Source organism: Danio rerio, chromosome 5 (genome assembly GCF_052040795.2).
Source record: "Danio rerio strain M-AB ecotype USA chromosome 5, GRCz13ab, whole genome shotgun sequence".
In the NCBI taxonomy this organism is placed as follows: domain Eukaryota; kingdom Metazoa; phylum Chordata; class Actinopteri; order Cypriniformes; family Danionidae; genus Danio; species Danio rerio.
The window spans coordinates 22,138,906-22,160,754 of NC_141025.1; the positions used below are offsets into that span (position 1 = coordinate 22,138,906).

At 33.4% G+C, this 21,849-nt stretch overlaps 1 protein-coding gene across 4 annotated transcripts in view; it reads left to right on the forward strand.

Annotated features, from left to right (window-relative positions):
- The window catches only part of hs3st1l2 (heparan sulfate (glucosamine) 3-O-sulfotransferase 1-like 2), a 72,942-nt gene that overhangs the window by 20,083 nt on the left and 31,010 nt on the right, over positions 1-21,849 (forward strand). Inside the window, exons 3-4 of one of the 4 annotated variants that reach the window (XM_087252345.1) lie at positions 4,887-5,452; positions 8,831-9,076. The gene's annotated coding sequence lies outside the window, so the exon portion shown is untranslated. 4 annotated transcript variants of the gene reach the window in all.

Consider the following 21,849-nt stretch of genomic DNA (forward strand, 5'->3'; position numbering starts at 1 on the left):
CGAGCCTGGGGCTCCCTCCTGTTGCAGGGCGAGAAGGGAGTTTGAGCTCAAGTAGGTCTCGTGAACTCCTCTGCTTGATAATGGTAAAAGTAGATTATGAAAAGCTATAGAAAGTGTGTGCTGAATTCAATGCTTGTCTATGATGTGGATTTAGTTTTGTCAATTTACTTATGTTACATGTTTTTGGTTTGTGGGAGACAGGAGCTCGAGGAAAACCCACGCAAACACTCGTGAATCGTCTTATTGGTGAATCGTGTGTTAGCTAAGAAGGGACCAGCTGCTATCAATCATAAGCACGAGCTCCTCTCGAAATTAGTTTAGAAATAAACTTCACTCAATGTTTACAATGCAAATCCATTTAGATCCACTAAATTGGTAAACAAAGCTAGCATATAATATATCTACTAAAAGACATTAAATATTACTTTACACACTGTGTTCATAAATTACATGAACATTTTCATATTTGTCATTAATTTTTCTGAAATTTATTTTAAAAAAATGAATAAATATAAATTTACACACATTTACACAAATAAATAAATAGACTTTTAAATAGCTAAAAATCTGCCGATTTTTGTGTTTGTGCAGATTCCGTGTGGGCCTATTAATAGGATTTCTTATATAAAGTATATAATGTTTATTAATAGTTTCCCATAACCAGGATATATGCTTTTCACCCTATTTATTTACATTTTTAATTACATCTCTGCTCTAACAATTTTGTAATTTTACAATCACACAATTTAATCTCTACAATAACTACTTAGTTTAAATGTCTAAAATAGTAGTCTAAATCTTTAATCTTAATCATAATATTAGCAAATTTATATGGAAATGTATGAAAAATCTTTTAGTACTTTAAAATAAATATTGAAAATACAGGATTAAAACAAATGTCTGTCCACATTTCAGAGCCAGCATCAATGCCAAAAACATAATTACAAGCCAAATATGCACAAATAGCAATACTAAACGAACATAACAAATCATTTGGAACCCAATTAAAGGACATTTATAAGTAAATTCCTGTTTTAAAATACATTTTAAGGAATTCTGTAAAGATCTCAATAACAAAACCTATGCAATAATTAATTTAGAATGATAATAACAATGTTTGCAATTCAAACTTTCTAAACTAATTTGCCAAAAAAGGGCATTATTAAAGGGATTGTTCAACCTAAAATAAAAATTTTGCCATCATTTACTTACCCTTGACTTGTTTCAGACCAGTTTGAGTTCATTGTTCTGTTAAAAGCAAAAGAAGATATTTGAAGAATGTTAGAAACCACTAACAATGGATTTTCATAAGCATTTGTTTTTCATATAGTGGATGTCAGTGGTTACCGGTTTCCAAAAAAAATAAAAATTATAATATACATATATTTTATATTTGCGTATTATCCAACATATGTTTCACACAGCAAATGCCCTTTCAGCTGCAACCCAGTACTGGGAAACATCTATACAAACTTATTCACAACAGCCAATTTAGTTTATTCAATTCACCTATATTCCATGTCTTTGGACTGTGGAGGAAATCTGAGCACCCAGTGGAAACCCACGCAAACACGGGGAGAACATGAAAACACACAGAAATGCCAACTGACCCAGCCGAGACTCGAACCAGTGACCTTCTTGCTGTGAGGTGACATTGCTAAACATTGAGCTACCATCACCTATAATATACATATATATAAATAAAATAAATTGCTTTCAAACAAGTCAAGGTTAAGCAAATGATGACAGACTTTTCATTTCGGCATAAACTATCTCATTAAGAAACAATGCAATGTCCAAAAACAATTTGAGCTAATGCACTTAGTCTTATATTTGCTACATTTTTTGCCAGTATGTGCTTATGTTATGCTAATATTACAATACTGGCATCCATTGGTCTCTTTGGAGCAATCACAAGTCATTGTGTGAGCAGAAATGATCCTTACTGAGTCAGCGATCCACACATTATTGTCCCATTTCTGATACCGCCTTTTAAAAATGAAATTTAAGCACGTTTGCAAGATTGTGCAGTCACGTTATTTATGAGGGCCAATGTCTCGGCGGGAAGTAAAGCCGTACCGCATTGAGTATTTTCTTATTGTTGCCCAGCACATTTGGTCGGCAGTGCAATGTAAGCAGAGATTTTACGACTGGTCTGCTAATGCACATACAGCAGGCTGTAAAAGAGCTGCGGATCCTTTTTAAATCAAGCAGATAGTAGAAATCTCAAAGTGATTTGCTATGTATAATGTATGTATGCTGATCATTACAATACAAGCGCAAAGAGAGGTCTTTTTTACCGTTCCCATTTGCCGTTCTCCTGCTTTTGTTTTCGGATGCCATAAATTGATGTTGACGGTGAAAGGATTCATACATCTCAAAGTGCTGCTAGCTCTACACCGCTCAATGACACATTAACCATTAATCATACAATCACTGTGACACTGAGAAATTCAATGCATGATCAAAATGCATTTATACAGAAAAGCTTCATGTGTGAAAAATGTGACCTATTTTTATGATTTTATGACACTAAAACTAATAGTTTTTCCTTGCATGCCATGTCTTAAATAGATTAGAAAGATAACTCTGACTTGAATATGTGATTATGCATTTGTTCTCGCTCCTACAAGCTTGATTTAAATACATTTACATTATGCATTTCAGAATGTTCATGGCAGATGTGTTCTTAAGTATTTCATAGTCTTGGTCTTAAAGCATTTCATAAGAACAAATGGATTTGGTTTTATCTCTGTCTGGGTGGTGTACATGTGGTACCTTTCCTAGGTGGTTATGTGGGCACTGAAGAGGATCTGTTGTATGGAGGTTGTTTCCTGACTTGCATTATTAATCAAATATTTTCACACTCAACCTGATGCTGACACTGCTACACCATCTGGGACCCTGAAAATACATTCCCACATATTTAAATATGACACATCAAAATGTATTTCCCAGAGATAGGTTGTGGCTGGAAGGGCATCCGCTGCGTAAAAACTTGCTGGATAAGTTGGCGGTTCATTCCGCTGTGGCGACCCGGAATTAATAAAGGGACTAAGCCGACAAGAAAATGAATGAATGAATGAATGAATGACATAAAAATGTATCTTACCAGGTTTTATGCCATTTGAATGCAAAGCCCAATTTCTATGTTGTTCTCATGGGCTTCATGCCGATTTTAAACATGCAAAACATCCACTTTTTAAAGAAAGGCTCATTCAGCAACTTTCCTTGAGTTAAACAGTTGAGTTTGACCATTTATATGTCTATCCAATCATTTTCTGGGTCAAAATGTATTTATTTTTTGCTGCTTGTTCAAACTTACTTTTGAAAAAAAAAAAAAACAGTTTTTTGGAACAACTTAATTTTTTATGTAGGTTCAACTTCATTCATTTTCTTTTCAGCTTAGTCCCTTTATTTATCCGGGGTCGCCACAGTGGAATGAACTGCCTGTGAATCAACTTAAATTTGTCAATTTAACTAAATCAATTTGTGTTGGGACAACATGAATTAATTGTGTTGAATCCTGATTTTTTTACAGTGTAGCTTATCATAGATTATTAACATCTTACTCAAAAAATACCAGTTTTAAGTTTTAATCATTTTCCTATTTAAAGCTTGATTCTTTTTTAATTATGTATTGTACTAAGACCAACAGGAAATCAAAAGTTGCTATTTTCTTGGCAGATAAGCGTAGAAAATATACTCTTATTTCTGTGTAACAATCAAGAAACTTTGCTGCCGTATAGCTGGTGCAACGATATTACACAAAGCAAAGAGTACAGGCTCCAAAAAAGTGGAGGTCATGTTGGAAGTTACCTTGTTGGAAAGTATTTTCAGGCACTGCCTAATATCACTGCTCCTGCTGCAATGATGCAATGTGTTCAATGTGAGGTAAAACAAAAGAAGGTATCAACACGTCAAAGATAAAGGTTTTGATGCAGTTTGGCATCACGCCATCAATACTAGGTTAAAATTTATATTACGAGTTCGCAAAGTTTAGCATTTTTTTATAATAAAATTTATAATAAAAAATCTGGGTTTTTCGTATGTCCTAACCAATAGGCACAGTGTTAATGCTATGCAGATTACTGTACCTCAGGTTAAAGTTTTCATAAAACCCACCAAGTTTGGTTTGAATACGGTCAACTTTGCAGCGATATCACTTTGCCTCATATCCACTTTGGTGAGCTCTTCATACATTTATGTGTCTTTCAAATTAATCAAAAACTATTTTACTGATCAACTTAAATTCCAATGTGTATTTGCTTTGTTGTTGCCTTCATGGTCTGAAGATGTTCTGAATAATTTAAATATTTTTTTTTCACAAAGTCAATGCAAATTTGGGCACTTGGGTCTGCTAAAGTGTTCAATTAGAGACTCCAAAGACTGCCCTCGATTTGTATACCAAATTTCATAACTTTCTAAAGTTGCTGCCATAGACTCAGGAGGAAGAGTATATGATAAGATTAAGATAACATACCTTCAGTGCTTAGCTCTTAATCATATGCACAATGACAAAACCTAATCCTACATCAAGCATTCATTGTTAAATTTATTTTAGAACTGTACCAACAATTACAGTGTAGCAAGGACTCATCAAAACAGTAAAAATGTGTCAGAAAAATCCCTCATTTCAAGCAAACTTCAGAGGGATCTTGCAAAATAATGTTCCCATATTGCTCAACTTCTGGGAGTTTTCCAAAGGGAAGTTCACATTTGAACTCTGTCATCTGCTTTTATTGACCCGATTAAAGACATTCTGATTTTAAATCTTAATTTACTGTATGAAATGCAAATGGACGATCAAGACGACTGAATGAAAAGAATAAAACAGACAGAGCAGAGTGGAAATTGAACTGACAGCCATGTAATGCTATTTTCAGATCTCAAGCTTGGCTTTTAATCTTCAGAGACCCAGGCCAAAAAAATGGACGTGCAACAGATTCATGAGACGAACATTGTGAAACTCCACAAACAATCGCTCTGTTTGATGGCTGAACCTGAAGAACGACCACCCTCTGCTCTGACCCCCCTCCAGTCCCTCAGAAAGCAGCCTTTGGAGGAGAAACAAAAAGAAACTTTAATGAAGGAAGGAAGGAATTCACAATCCATGGGAGATAAGCATCTTGCTTAAAGGAAGAAGCGATGAAAATTTCAATTCGAGAGAGGGTGACAGAATGAACAATTCTCTATATAGACCGATGAAATAGTCATATAAAAATCGAGAAAAGAAAAAAAAACACAAAAGACGACTCTGATCACAGCTGACGGTAGGTTCTGTAGAACGACACCGAAAGTGTAAAGATAAAAAAAGTGTGAGACACAGAGAAGGGGCCAAATCAGACATGCTCACTAACAAGGCTTGGGGTTTGAAGAGCTTCTGGATGTCTCAAAGGAGGAAGAGGAGAACGGGAGGCAAACTCACCCCCTCATGGTGCGACATCACAGGGTAGCACTTTTTTTTTTTACTTTTTTTTTTTTTTTACCCCTCACTACCTCCCCCCTCCAGGTCTGGAAGCAGAGATGCAGGAACCTGAATGTGGAGGGTAAGAGAGAGGAGGAGGTGTGCGTTTTTGAGATCTCAACCAGCAGGAGGTCTTCATTTAAACTCTCAACCTCTTCCCTTCACACTGCATTACCGCTCATATGGGTGAGGGAGATAATAAGACTCCGTAGTAATCCATAATCCGACTGAGACCTCAGCGAAAGTGGAGGAAGGTGCAAGCAGACCCAGGCAGAGAGGCGCCGCGGTCGTTTCTGAAAAATTATTGCAATCAAATTTAGGATTTTGCAAACTCTTAGTGTTACTTACTAAGACTTTTACCTCTTTACTGTCACTAATGAGATGAAAGAGACTATCCTATTCTATTAGGGAATATGCTATTATGAGAACATCAGGTAAAATTAGAGGGTTTTTGTGCTTGTAGTTAGAGAATGATAAATGGTGTTAGGTTAAAGGGCACATATTTTACCCCTTTTACAAGATTTAAGGTCCTTTGGTGTTTTCAGAATATGTCTGTTTCAGCTCGAAATACCCATCAGATTATTTATTATAGCCTCCAGAATATGCACACTGTGGTGTCTTGACTACAGTGTAGCTGCTTTTGTAGCCTGTGGCTTTAAATCCAAATGAGCTGCCACATGCGTGTCTGCTTCTCACCATGCATTGCGTCAGATAAACAGCACAGTGACTAAGACAGACTCAGATGAAGCTGAAATACAGATCATTAGACAAAAATAGCAAGTTTATTATAGCAGTTTAAGTGAGTTTATTTCTTTTATTTGTGGTGGAGTTTATTCAAGCCTTTCTGAAATGATGAGTCTCACACAAATACCAATTTCTGGATACACATACATTCAGTGGGCGGGGAAACTGCACTCCTATTACCTTGCGTGGGCCTAAAAATCACTGGTATTTGGACTTATTGGGTTTATATCACTCCAATATGACAGTGGACACACTATGCAGACAGGCAGTTTTGTCCAAACAGCTTAGAAAAGTAGATTTTCATTATAGGTGCTCTTTAATGTAAAGTTGTTTATGTAGAGCTAATTTATTATTACTGTTCTTCTTTTAAGTGGCACAAATGACCCAAATAATTGGGTTACATTATTTGATTTTTTTTAAACTTCTTACATTTATATTTAAAAAAAACATTACCAGTGTAAATAAATGGTAATTAAAAAAATTAAAAGTAAAAAAATTAATTATTAATAACTGTAATATATATAGCCAAAATACACCAAAATAATATATATCCTGGCCAAATTTGCTCACTGACATCTGTCCATCATGGCCTCCTAACCCTCCCCATATCATAACTGGCTTCATCACTCTGTCTCCTCTCCACCAATCAGCTGGTGTGTGGTGTGCGGTCTGGCGCAATATAACTGCCGTCGCGTCATCCAAGTGAATGCTGCACACTGGTGGTGGATAAGGAGATCCCTCCCCTACAGTATGTGTGTAAAGCACTTTATGTGCCCAGACAAGCGCTATATAAATGTAAGGATTAATTAGGAAATTATTATTATTATTATTATTATTATTATTATTATTATTATTATTTATATCATTATATAGAGTCATGCCAATTATTCAATACTAAAATTTAAAATGTAGCCTATTATTTGTACCCCTGGCTATATTGAAATTATAAATATTGTATATGGATTAAGAAGATATACATGAAATTACAGATTTAACATTAAATCATAAAATTAGTATTTTTTAAATATTCTGAGATTAAACTCTATAGAGACATAAATGTACTATTTCCAAATATTAATAACATATACTTTTATATAATATAATTACAAATAATATTAATTAATTAATTAATTCATTCATTTTCTTTTAGTCCCTTTATTAAGGCAGGGGTCGCCGCAGCGGAATGAACCGCCAACTTATCCAGCATGTTTTACGCAGTGGATGCCCTTCCAACTCCAACCCATCTCTGGGAAACACCCATACACACTCATTCACTCACATTAACTATGGACAATTTAGCTTACCCAGTTCACCTATACCACATGTCTTTGGGCTTGTGGGAGAAACTGGAGGACCTGGAGGAAACCAATGTGAACACGGGAAAAACATACAAACTCCACACAGAAACGCCAACTGACCTAGCTGAAGCTCGAACCAGCAACCTTCTTGCTGTGAAGCGACAGTGCTTTTCACTTTGCCACCCTATTATAATTAGCATAATTATATATTGAAAATGATATGTAGTCATATTTATATCTTAAATTCTGCAGTTCATTTTAATCTAAAATATATATAATTTAGATATTACTATAAAATATATATCTATGTATAATCCCTTAATATAAAAATAACCATTCTTTTTTTTAACTAGGTCTAAAAATATTTATCTAAAAACAAATATCTGAATGCAAAAGTGTTCCAGTGGAAAAAGCTTTCTTCGATTTTTATTGCATTATTTATGAAGAATCAGAAATGGTTCTATGAATTTGCAGTGAAAATTGAAACCTTTATTTTTAAGTCTGTATTTTCTGCTGGTCAAGCGTATAGGAGAATTGCCAAAAATCAGTTCATGATTTATTTACAGCACATGAAGTGCAGACTAACATCCACACACACACACACACACACAAAAAATAAATCCAAATGTACTTTCTGCATCACACACACTTGTTATTCCAGCGTGGGTAATGTACCGTCATACAGTGAATGTGAGCTGTGCATTTAGAGATTAACACACACGCACACACACACTGGAGCCCTGAGCTGCCCACTATTTGTGCCCCGTGTGTTTGTAAGCCAGAACCCTGTAACTTATTCATGATTTGGGGGATTTTCTGGGGCAAATACATTCCAAAGCCCTTGAACAGACATTTTTTTAAAGCTGGAATAGAAACTGCCTGTTCTTAACATGAGATATGAAGAGGGGGGAAAATGACATTTGAAGTTAAAGTGAAGAGTGAGTTCATGAATTTGGATAAGAAAAGACAACGAGGCACAAATCAAACAATATGAAAAAAAGAAAGAAAGGGAGAGAGAGGCAGAGAGATAGTATAGATGATAGGAGGGGGTTTCGAAACAGATAAAGAGAGAAAGAATGATAGAGAGAGCACGAGGGAGGGAGGAATTTCCCTCAGGGACGATGTGTTTGTGCGCTCTCTCTCTCTCTCTCTCTCTCTCTGTCTCTCTCTCTCTCTCTTTCTCTCTCTCTCTCGCTCTGTTGTTCATTCACTCATACGCACACACTCCGAGCACACGCACTTGACAGACACACACGCAGCATGCAGACACACTTTCTAATTCATTCACCTCCCTTTCTCTCTTTCACACACTCACTCGCAGCTTCTTCTTACAACCTTGAGTTTCTCTGCTGGAGAGTCTAGAGAAGAATCTGCGCCAGCTCAACTTCAAACCGCAGCTACGAGACAGAGAAGGAAAGAGAACAGAACAAAACAAAACAGAGGCTGGAAATGCACCGAGGGGCTCCAGAAAGATGGAATAGAGAAGAATGAAAGTCCCTGAAAACATCAGAACGAAGCGTTCAGACACACTTCCAGAGAGCAGCTGACTGGAGGAGACGAAGCTCAGGTAAGCTCTATGTCCCGCTCTGTGACTGCTGTCCTTCTATGTGTTTGGTTACAAAACGAGAACTTAACTGTGAACTGTTTTAAGACAGAATTCAGAATGAGTGGCAAATGTGAGTTATAAATGTCAATTTTAGTCAAACAATAAAGTCTCCGAACTGGGTCCTCACTATATAAAGAGCTGTTGTAGAATCCTCTGAGAATCCTTCAGGGAAAAGTTGTTAAAACAAGCATTTTTTCATAGCGTGCAGAATATTTAAATAATATCGAATCTCTTTTGTGCACTGGAACATTTTCATGGACGCTTCCAAGGTTTTAAGACTTAATGGAAGCCATAGATCCCCAGTTTAATTCACTTTAGTTTAAATAACAAAAACACCATTTAATACTGGCTTATTACCTATATTAATATATTAACTGTTTATTAGCACTTATTTAGATCCTTTTTTACACCCCTAATCCCTCCCCAAACCCATTGACTTACTAACTAAGCAGCTAATTAGCAGTTTATTGAGCTAAAACTTTTATATAATGGTTTGTTATAAAGTGAATTGTACATAAAAATACAGAACAAAATACAGAAACTGCCTTCTTATATACCTGAAAGATAAACAGATGTGTGCTATTCTTCCTAAAAAGCAGAACATTAACTAACATTTGATTATATTCTTTTCAGTTTAAGTTTGCTTCAAGATATCATTAGATGGTGTTTTTTTCACTGATAATTACACACCTGTGTGTATTTAGTCTCTCAAGTAAATGTGTGTGAAATTACTTTGCTAAATCACCTAGTCTTAAAATATAAACATTTCCAAAAGAGTGTTGTTTGCATGCCATAAAAGAACCATTTTGGCTCCCAAAAGAACACTTCACCTAACAGTTCTTTTAAGAGCCATGTTTTCTTTGTGCAAAGAACATTTTAATTATCAAAAGTATTCTTTAATACTATAAGCTTTTTGTAGAATGGAAAGGTACTGCAGATGTGAAAGTATTTTTCTAGGAACCATCAATGACAAAAAGATACGTTTAGTTTTAAGAGTGTGATAAATAGATGTCATACAATATTTGTGCCACTAAACTGAACTGAACTTAAACTTAAGTTAACTTAAACTTAACTCAAACTCTAAAACTGAACTACACTATTTCAATTTACTATGATCTTTTATGTGAAGCTGTTTTGACACAATCTACATCGTAAAAGCGCTATACAAATAAATTTGAATTGAATTGAATTGAATTGATTCATTTTTCGGGTAGGTTCTTTAATTTCAGAAAAATGTTTTCCATATAATGTTTCTTTAACCACTGCAACAGGAACTGGTATTTTAATGACTCAGTAGTGCTTTTTCAATCTTTAAGATCAACCTTTAATTCTTTGACATTTTATTTATTGACTTTGCTATATTTATAATTATTGTATTATTATTATTGCATTATTATTTGACATTATATAGCGCACTCCCCATAATTGCTAATTTTTGAGTTTTATTACTTCAGATAAGAACCAAAGTCCTCTCTTTTTATATTCATTTGATTTAATCAGGAAAGTCAAACAACAAACACTGTTTAGATACTCTTTGATGTAGCGTAAAAGATGCCTCAGTTTATTTTTCCCTCTTTACTACTAGTTATAAAACAAAAAAAAAGATGAATGAACATCCCACATCTCATGTAATCACTCAATTTGGGTTTCCACTGTGGAAGAATTCTAATAAAATAGCTTGTAAACTACATCTCACACAGATGTTATATTTACCTCAGACAAGATATTTAGTATTTAAAAAAGTTACTCTCAAAAATTTATTTGTCAGTTTTTTTTCAGATTACTTAAAATCAATCTAAATCTGCTAAAATTGAAAACTATTAGATTGAATCAGTTAAAAAAATGGTATTGTTATATCTAGCTGTAGAAAAAAAGCCAGATTCAATTAGTTACATTCTATGGGATTGGTTTACTTCATATTTGAGTGCAAATTTGATGAAGCTCCATACACTCAATCGATGAATTAGCAAGAAGCATTGAAAACACATTGGATTTACTGATATTATTACAGGAGAAATTATTCTTATTTGTTTCATATATGTTAATTTCAATAACTAACAAACATCAGTAACATAAAGTTTAGTAGTTCAATTATGTTAAAAGTATGCAATTCAAATGAATGGAAATTTATATGCAATCAGAATATCTAAATCTTATTGGTTCGGCATAAATATTTCTTGAGTGTAAAGTTAGGGATAGGGTTATGTTAAATTCTTTAAACAGTTTTACAATTCGAATGAACAGTGCTGTTTATTCCGCTCTAGTGACCCCTCATAAATAAGGAACAAAGCCGAATGAATGAATATATATGTGTATACGTATATATATATAATATATATATATATATATATATATATATATATATATATATATATATATATATATATATATATATATATATATATATATATATATATATATATATGTGTGTGTGTGTGTGTGAGGGGTCACCAGAGCGAAATGAACAGCCAACAATTCTGGCATTTGTTTCACGCAGCAACCCAGTACAGGGAAACCTCCATACATTTTCACATACACAGATACATACAGCCAATTTTAGTTTTACACAATTCACATACACTGTAAAAAATTTCCAGGTTTTCACAACAAGTTACTGTAATTTTTCACAGTAAATTACATTAGTATCCCTTCACAGTATTTAACTGAAAAATTCACAGTAATATATTGTATTCATAATTTTATTGTGAACTTACGGCAGGTAGCATGATTACAGCAAATTACTGTGAAAAGGGATATATCTTTTGCACGTTAGTTATCAAAATTCAAACCTTTTTTAACTCAACATAGAAATTAATACAAATGAACTTTTAACAGATAATAACAGAATGTTATAGCCCCCAAAACGATTTGGTTACCAACATCTTTTTGGTTGTACTGCACCTTTATTTAATTTTATACAGTTAACATAGAATAGGAAATAATATTTAATGAACAACTGTGCTTAGCCAAAACATAATAAACTGGAATAAAAAGTAATTAATTAATGAAACCAAAGACTGTTAAACAGCCAACAATTATTTTAATGGCAGGGTAAATGTCTGCTTTAGACGTTTTCATGAGTATTGGGCACCTGTCATCGCCTGGAGGTCACTAATCTCAGAATTAAATATATATATATAAATTATTATTTTTTTTATCTATATAAATAAACCACAGATTAGAGTTTTAAACAACTACATTCTAGCATGAAAAACAGTTAAAACTTCATTTTCGGACGCATATAGAGCCATCGAAGACGGGGCAATTGTCCCAATGTCTAGCCTGAAGACAGGCGCCTCTCGGCGGATACATGAGTAATGAGCGCCGTTACCGCCTGGAGGTCATAGATCTCCGCTACCGGCAAAACACACTTAAAATTACACACAATCTTTACTAACAATCCACAGATTTGAGTTTTGAAGAACTACATTCTCGCATGAAAAAGTGTTAAAACTTTATTTCATTACATATTACAAGCAATATTTATAATATTATGTGCCTTCTCATCCACCATTACAGCTTGATGCAGCTTAAGGTGCGAAATGAATCCTGGGAGGAAAAAATAATAATTCTCAATACACTCCAAACGAACTTTATTCTTATTGTTGAAGTCAGAGATATGTAATATTTTGAATGGCGAAGAAAATAATTAACTTTATATTTCAATCAATATATTACTTTTGCACTGCTTCGGTTCAGGACTCGTGTAGCATTGAATCAGATTCAGATATTTTATCAGACGTGTTCATGAGCTCATAGTCATGAACAAGCAATTCGTGTACAAGCAGTACACGAACCAAGCAATATGATGAAATATTAATGAATTATATGTTTGCGTCTTACAATATTATACAAAACGGAATCGTTTTCAGGCGAATTCGACTCTTTACTGTTCACTTAAAGGAGCCGATTTCGACTCTTTACTGTTCACTTAAAGGAGCCGATTCATTGAACAGAACTGACTCGAACGCAAACAAGCGCCATCACGACAACGCCTGCGTCGTCTCTTCACCCAACGGATTCATGCTCGGTAAGTGTTAAAATATGACTTTTGTCCGTTAAATGATTGTTGTATGTGTATTTCTGTATAGTGCATGTCATTTAACAGGAATATACCGAGTACTTCAGTTGTACTCGCACGTACAGGGTTTAAGCGCGCCTTTTTTTAAAACAAGAAATTAACGACGCCAGATGGTGCTTGTATTGTTTTCTGAGGTATTAGCATAACGTTAACGTTAGTTCCTGAAAAAAGAAAGGGAATTTTCTTTAATTAACTTCTTGTTAACTGCATTTTCTGTTTCAGTACAAGACTGAAGTAAAGGTGAAATGACTAAAGTTAAGGTAAGCTCTGACCTTCACTTAAGTTAACGTTACTGTTACAGTTAGTCACCATCATGTACGTTAATTTTGTTCACTGTAACGTTAACGTTAAGTTAGTTAAATAAACTAAACTCATTATGAAACAAGTCTTAACTGTTAAATGAGGCTTATAATACAATTCAGTTGTATTCTTTTAAACTAACACTAACACAGTACATATTGTATATTTCTCACTAGTGTTAATGCAGTGCTAACATTTACTAATGAGAACTAATTGTATATTGTCACTAACTGTAGATTTTATTTTTTGGTGTTCAGGTGTACCTGATAATAGCTGAAGTGTGAGGTGAGTAAATTCCGAGCACACAAATATAACCTAAATTCATTATCACAATCTAAACCTATATATATATATATATATATATATATATATATATATATATATATATATATATATATATATATATATATGAGTATGTGTGTGTGTGTGCGTGTGTTAGGTTGAGTCTTATTCTACTCTTATTATATTCATATTTTTTTGCAGCCACAGCCATTGATGTTGAAACACTGATGCTACCAATCAACCATCGCTTGATTATTAAAGGTAATGTTGATGCCTTCCTCATTTTTATTAGATTTTTAAATGTCAGGTTTTTCACAGATTTGTTGTGAGCAGTTTCTTGTACAAACTCTTTTTCTTCTTCCAGAAGTTCCACCAGTACCTCCAGTTGTAGTAAATATTAGACAAAGATTTTTTTAAACTATAGTTTTAAATATAGTTATTTATAGGGGGGTTAAACAAGGAATGTATAGGAGCACAAGTCATGACTCCCCTTTTCCCCTTGTGATAAAGGGCCGTGTTGCAGACACAATTTGTTTGTCTGTGCTGGAGACCAGAGGGGAAGCTGTCTTTGAAAGGATGGGGCTCTTATACCATATGTGAAGTTACCTATTCAGGTGAGTGGATTACATGCTAGTCATTGCAAATGCATGAATAGTGGGAAATTTTTACTGGGCAGCACAGATTAAGTGAAACTCAAAAAACGTTGAAAACTATTTGGAATATTTGCAAAAAACTTGATTGAAATGAATACAACACAAGTGCTGTATCACTTCAATCAAGTTTTTTTTGCAAAATTTTCCTAATATTTAAATCATGAAAAATTAGCTTGATGCAAGAAACATCCTGCTAGTATTCAAGAGCAAGTACTGTGATGCATGTGTTAACTTTACAATAAGTGTGAACCCAGCGTTAGATTATAGTCTGTAAACAGAAAGTGTAAATCAAATCAACTGTTTTAAAATGCTCTGCCTAGGTCATTAAAACCACTATTTGTTGTTGGACTGTTCTTGATTGTGTGTTTGTGATGGAAATGTTTTTCAGATGTTTTTGTTGAAATGATTGCAGTTTGACTGAGCTACAGTATTGTCAGCATGTTCAAACTGAGCTAACAATAATTTTGCTCTGTAGTGCAGCAGTAGTGTCCCAGTACTGTTGTATGAAGCTAACTGTTTGTCTGCCCTTTTGCTTATAGGTGCTTTTGGGCACCAGTTTGGAGATGGAAGACAGACGAAGTCAAAGAAGCAGAGAAGACACATCAACCAGCAAGTGTGTAAAATTATCAGGAAAATGATTGACCTTGAATAGACGACTGCCTAATTTAGCAAGAAGTTTTGTCTCTCTCTCTCTCATGTGTGTATGTATATATATATATATATATATATATATATATATATATATATATATATATATAATGAGAGAGAGAGAGTGCGCACTCTGAAGCACTGCTTTTTATATGTATGCTAAATATGATGTCAGATTTTTTTATTAATATGTTCTTATAGTATTTTTTGAGGCTTCACTTTCACCTTTTGAAAGTTTTCTGAAATGTTTACACAGATGTCATTAAGCTGTTAAATAAATCTGTAAAATGTATGTGTGTTTGTTTTTATTTTGATTTTAGAGTCTTCTCAGATCACCCAAAAATGAAGATTCTGTCGTCATTTACACATCCTCAGGTTGTTTGGACACAAAAAGGAATATTTGATATGTTTATTCCTGTGTTTAACAAAAAAAAATCATTTTTAACAGAGCTGGAACAACCTGAGGGTGAGTAAATCAAGATAGAATTTTCATTTTTGTGTGACCTAAAATTGCTTTGAAATTTTACAGCACCAAACTGTTAAATTACAGTAATCCGGGATATAACTGTAACTTTACAGTTAAATCAGGTATTTAAACTGCAACCTACTGCTAAATCACAGTAATCGTTTTGCAAATTCACAGTAAAATATAGTTAATTCTACAAGATAATACAGTGAAATCACAGTAACAGACTTTATTATCTACTGTAAAGTTACAATATATTGTTGTAATTTCACAATAATTTAATGTGACAAAACCACAGTAAATTACTGTGAACTACCTCACAATAATTTACTGTGAATTTACATACAGTAATTTACTGTGAAAGTAATGCAATTATTAGCCAGTAATTTACTGTGAATTTAAGGTCAAATTTTTTACAGTGTACAGTATAATGCATGTCTCTGGACTGTGGGGAAAACCAGAGCATAGATATTGTGAGAACATGCAAACTCCACTCATAAATGATAGCTGGACCAGCCAGGATTTTAACCTTCTTTCTGCGAGGCAAAAGTGCTAACCACTGGGCCACTGTGCCACCCATATATATATATATATATATATATATATATATATATATATATATATATATATATATATATATATATATATATATATATATGATTTTTTTTTGTTGAAGTCATAAAAGAATTAGAGATCAAATCAATGTAATAGTTTTTACTCTCTTGCTAATTGTAGCTTGCAAGTAGTATTAGCTGAGATAGATTCTTTAAAAGAGAAATTGTAATAGGAGTTACATTTTAAAAATTTGTTCAGTAAACCCTATTTTTCTTTTTAAAAAGGGACAGAACAAAAGATTGAATAAATAAAAGCAATTTAATTACATTTTTTTCCCTTGCTGTACTGAAAATGTAGCGAACCATGACTTCAAATCTGAGGTACGATCAATTTCGTGTATATCATTCTCACTACCACTGTAGATATGAATACAAAACCTGCACTCAATGCAGTGACAAAGTCATTTACATTTAGTGTTTGTGTATCTGAGTCAGTAGTTTCTGGAAAATTGTGAGGTCATGGGAGTGACAGAAGGTTCATGGTTGAATGATTGAACAGGGCTAATATGCTGTGTACTTTACACATGATGCTAAAATGTGTATCAAATTGCACCAAATGCAGCATATGGGGCTTCACACTCCACATAATCCAAATTCAGAACTCACGTATATTAAAAAAGGGGACCAACTCTCTCTTTACTAAGGATAAAATTAATTTTACTATACTACAGTTTTTAAAATAGAAGTCCAAAAATGCATAGTCTACCCCTTATCATAATTTAGCGGTACAACTGATGTTGAAACATTAGGTCAAACCCTAAAAACTGATTGCTTTTAAATGATGTTGTTCAAGGACTGACAAGGATGTCGATCCAGAAACATGCCCTACATGGCAAAATCACAGTAAGCTGCTTTCCTTTACGCAAACATATTTGATTAAGATGTTCAGTGCAAGATGTTGACAAAGGAATGAGAAAAGAGCAGATGGATCTAGATATGTTCAGCTAGTCTCCTGACGCTGACTATGAGATTAGATGAATCTCTGTCACCTCTGAGCAAGCAGGACTTCATGGGGGCATAAAATGTTGGAGCATTAGTGATAGAGGAAGACGTGAATAATAGATATCATATTTTATGAGCGCAGAACCGCTCTACTAAGTGCAATGAACCATACATAAAGAAAGAGAAAGAGATGAGAGGGAGAGAGTCGCCTATATATGTCTATCCAAAAGTTTTCAGTTAAGAACAAGATCAAACAGGTTCACTTCTTAGAATTACATTCTCTGACTCTACATGAACGATCTGCTTCATCCAAACATGCACATGCATCTACAATATGAAATATTAATATACAGTGTATGAAAGTTTGATTTTTAGTTAGATTTTGTTTGTATAGCGCTTTTCATAATAACTATTGTTTCAAAAAAATGTAGTTATCACATTATGATCTAATCATAGTATGTGAAGGTGTGAGTATAGGGTAGACAATATAGCTGTCAATACAGGTATACAATATAATATATTTTTTCAACAAAGTCATATCTATTCTATGTCTTTGTAGCACTGTGGTTTAGTGTGTTTTAAAAATGTGACTGGCTCATAGAGAATATTAAAGTGCATCCAGTAAAGTGTATAAATCCATTATTTAGAGTTTACTAACTAGTAAGTTTAAAATCTAAAGCATTTCGAATTCAACACTTATTTAAACTTATAAAATACATGGTAAAAAAAGCTTTCATTTATCCAATTTAAAACGTTAGGGTAATGTTTCTAAATTTTATTACTTGACCCAATAAAAAATAATTTATTTGCCTTAATCAATATTATCTCCATGAGAACAATTTCATATAACCTTGTACGGAGCGTATTTCTCTTGTTAAAGAAAATCAATTAATTTATATTCTCTTTTTGTTCTAAACAAGAAGATATAGCTTTAATCAAAACAACAATTCCCATCAAATGTTTTTTCATCCAATAAAAAAAAAATAGGGTAATGGTTTCACATCCAAATTTAATCACTTGAGCCAATGAAAAATAAATTATTTGCCTTTATCTATATTTTTTATAGTCCATGAAAGCACAAAGCATATTGAGCTTCTGTTTAATATGTACTGGTCTGTGTCAGTAAGCGTACAATTTTACATTGGTCAAAACAAATATTACTTAGTTTGAGCTTAAATAAAACATTTATATTGAACTGTGTTTTGAATTTGAAATATTTACCTTATACTTCGCGTACAAGCAGGTGCAACCATTCAATTTTTTTGGTGATCTGATTTTCTTTTTATTATATTATTATTCTATTTTGTCTGTAAAGTCATGCAAACACTTGTTTGTAGAGCAAGTAATTTGACCGTTTTCTGCCGTTTATTATTTCTAGTTATTTTCCCCACAGGCAGCTGAATCAGAAGTTCTAAAACAATTGCAAAAACGGCCACACTTCCGCATTGAAGAATAAAGTCAATATTACTTGACAAATAAAACAAATAATATTAAAGTGAAAGGAAAGATGAATTTTGAATTGTATGTAGTACTGCTTGAATTTTTATTTCAGTGTAGAGATGATTATGCACATTGGGGAGGAAATAAAATGGAACATAATCTGATCATCGGCTTGAATTAGAAAACAAATAAAAGCAGGTTAAAAAGCAACAAAAAAAAAAATCAATTAACAAGCAGACCTGCTTGAAGGCATACTCAACTTGAAATGAACAAAAATGAGCCCGTGAAACATAAATATTATAGCACTGAGAACCTTGTACAAGGATAACATTCTATGTTGTGTCTGAATTTGAATGTACAAGTACGTTTGAAGAGCACTTTTAAGCTTTCCTTACATCACATATATATATACCAATTGAAAAAATAGTAAAGTTAATTTTAAACTCGGATTACAATATTTACTATTTCAGAAAATCAGATGTCTTAAAAATCAATATTGTGAACATTTGTTATTCTGAGCAATCGTCACTTTCTACATACAGTATATAAAAGAGCTCTAAATGATAACACATACATTTGAGGAATCATCAAACTTAGAGGAATCATTTTCAGATTTTTATGAAATAAAACATTTACATTTGAGTCATTTAGTTAAATTAGATCAACATAAACACAAATATTTGTGATATACAGTTTTTAGACAAAGGATGGATGAATATAGATAGGTACAGGTATATACAGTACAGATGGATAGATAGATAGATAGATAGATAGATAGATAGATAGATAGATAGATAGATAGATAGATAGATAGATAGATAGATAGATAGATAGATAGATAGATAGATAGATAGATAGATAGATAGATAGATAGATAGATAGATAGATAGATAGATAGATAGATAGATAGATAGATAGATAGATAGATAGATAGATAGATAGATAGATAGATAGATAGATAGATAGATAGATAGATAGATAGATAGATAGATAGATAGATAGATAGATAGATAGATAGATAGATAGATAGATAGATAGATAGATAGATAGATAGATAGATAGATAGATAGATAGATAGATAGATAGATAGATAGATAGATAGATAGATAGATAGATAGATAGATAGATAGATAGATAGATAGATAGATAGATAGATAGATAGATAGATAGATAGATAGATAGATAGATAGATAGATAGATCTCTAATCAGTACACTGACACATAATGGTAAACTGACTAACTGCAGTTCACTGATAACTAAATGAGTGTGGTGGGTCATTAATCTGTCCGTGACTCACCTACCCAGACATTATGTTATTGTAACTCACACAGAAACCATGTAGTAAACTAAAATAAACACACACCCACACACAAGGACTACATCACCGAAAGGGCCAAGTCCAAGACTGGACAGCTTGGAAACCCCATTGATTGACAGATGGCCAAATGTGGTGTGGGCTTCCCTTTTCAAACTGAAAGATTGATGCCATGCTGTATGCATGCTGTATGTGACTGGTGTGGAGACCTGCAGGGCAAAACACCCACAGAACTGTAGTACAGACCTGTCAGGTTTACATTTGCATCAAGTTTTTAACAAAGATGAGTTTTGGTCGATCTACTTGCGATCTACCATATTTCACTTCTGCAGAATTATCGCTAAAATGTGGCTCAATGTGTAAGACAATGGTATTAAAGGAGAAAATGTACATTTTTTATGATGCAAAAATATATACACACAAGCAGATGAGCCCTGAACATGAATGCTCTATATTAAAGAGATCTGTTATCGTATTTACTGAACCTCAACTGGTTCCAAATTTCTATGAGCTTCTTCATTATGTTGAACACTAAAGAAGATATTTTGAAGAAAGCTGAAAACATGTAACAATTGGCTTCTTAAAAAATACTATGGAAGTCAATGTTTACGGGTTTCAGGTTTCTTCAAAATATCTTAATTTGTGTTCAACAGAAGAAAAAAACTCAAACAGGTTTTTGAACAAGTGAAGTGTGAGTAAATGATCACAGAATGTAATTTTTTTGGTGAACTATCCTCTGAACACATTCGTTTTTTTGTTGTAGAAGCCTGGTAAAAATGAATGACAGTCAATAGAAGAGAGCTTTGTTTTGCCCTTTAGGTCGGCTTTTCTATTAGGCTATGACATCACTTGAAAACTATGAAATTGAATAATGCTATTTTTAGCTCCTGTTGGTTCATAGTTCGTTCAATTAGGTTTAATAACTGTGAAATGTTTGAGTTCAATCAGGCTAAGCTATGAAAAGCTCTACAGAAGACAATGGTGTGATTCAGTGGCTTCATTATTGATTTAGCTCAGCTACAAAACAGTGTCAGTCTTCTAAAATCCAAGTCTCTAATTTCTGTCACCTTTAGTGCTACATTATTAAAAATGGATATTGTGGCATTTTTTCAAAATAGGTTGCAATATTTAACAAAAATAAATAAATAATCATCAGATGACCCGATTAGGCATATTTGGAAAGATTTCTTTCTTTTTGCAATGACTGGGGTGATTTTAGAGAGAAGTGCATCTGCATTAAATGTAATTAACAAATTGGAAGGATAAATACAATAGGACTAATGCAATTGAAATGAAAGAGTATTCAGATACAGAAATTGAATAATCAAATGCATGAGAAATCCATACCAGTCTTATCATTTCCTGCCACTGAATGCTTTGAGGGGGTTAGCACTATCACCTCAGCAAGAAGGTCACTGGTTCAACTCCTGACTGGACCAGTTGACATTTCTGTGTGGAGTTTGTATGCTCTCCCTGTGTTGTTGTGTGTTTACTCCGGGTGCTTCAGTTTCCCAAAAAGTCCAACGACATGCGTTATAGGTAAATTGGATGAACTAAATTGCCTGTAGTGTATGAGTGCGTGTGTGAATGCAAGAGTGTATGGGTGTTTCCCAGTACTCAGTTGTGGCTGAAAGAAAAATGGATGAATGGATGAATAAATGAATGCTTTGAATTGTTTATTACAGACCTTAATCGATCATTAGGCTTTTAATATGGTTGCATTTTGAAATGAATCCATAAATTATATATGATTACCATTGTTTTAAAAATGCTTGTACTGTTCATACTAGCTCTGTATAAGTCCACTTATAATGTTATTATATGATTTTATATAAAAAACATAATTAAGTAGTTCACTATTTTCTGCATTGTTTTAGTCCCTCATGAGAACTGATTCTGATTGGCTAACAGTTTTGCATTTCAAGTATTAAACAGGCAGTGAAGTAGAAGTAGATGTAGATCTTCTAGAGAAGCAGAGTTGTTTATCCACCC